Genomic DNA, 490 nt, shown 5'->3' with positions numbered 1-490 from the left:
ACTTGCGCTGCCTCCAGCTGGTGAAGGGGGGGGGGTGCTCGGAGCTGGTGTTGAGAAGGGTCCGGGGGCCCAGGCAGGCTGGCGGGGCCAGAGCAGGGGTGGGTGAGTGGCGCCTGCTCCATCGTGGGGGGAGAGCAGCCGTCAACCCTGCACCTGGGCCAGGGTCCTGGGTAGGGTCCCGCAGGCCCTGGGACCACGAGCACAAAGCTGCTGCATCAGACAGGGTGCCGCTGCAGACGCCCAGATGGGACGGGCACCAATCCAGATGCCCACACGGGACGGGCGCCGCTGCAGACGCCCACACGGGACGGACGGCCGTCTGGGGCCAGACCTCCCTCGCTGCCTGGGGGAGTGCAGGGAAAGCTGACCCCCCTCCAAGGTGGGGAGAAGAAAGGGCTGCTGCCCGGGCCTGGTGGGGGCTGGGCTGTTACGGCTGCTGGAGCGGAAAGGAGCTGGGGGTCCCGGAAACAGCTTGCTCTCCACCCCTCCC

The sequence above is a fragment of the Neophocaena asiaeorientalis genome, unplaced genomic scaffold, assembly GCF_003031525.2.
Source record: "Neophocaena asiaeorientalis asiaeorientalis breed wild unplaced genomic scaffold, Neophocaena_asiaeorientalis_V1.1 scaffold78, whole genome shotgun sequence".
NCBI classification, from domain to species: Eukaryota; Metazoa; Chordata; class Mammalia; order Artiodactyla; family Phocoenidae; genus Neophocaena; species Neophocaena asiaeorientalis.
This window is presented reverse-complemented; position numbering follows the sequence as displayed.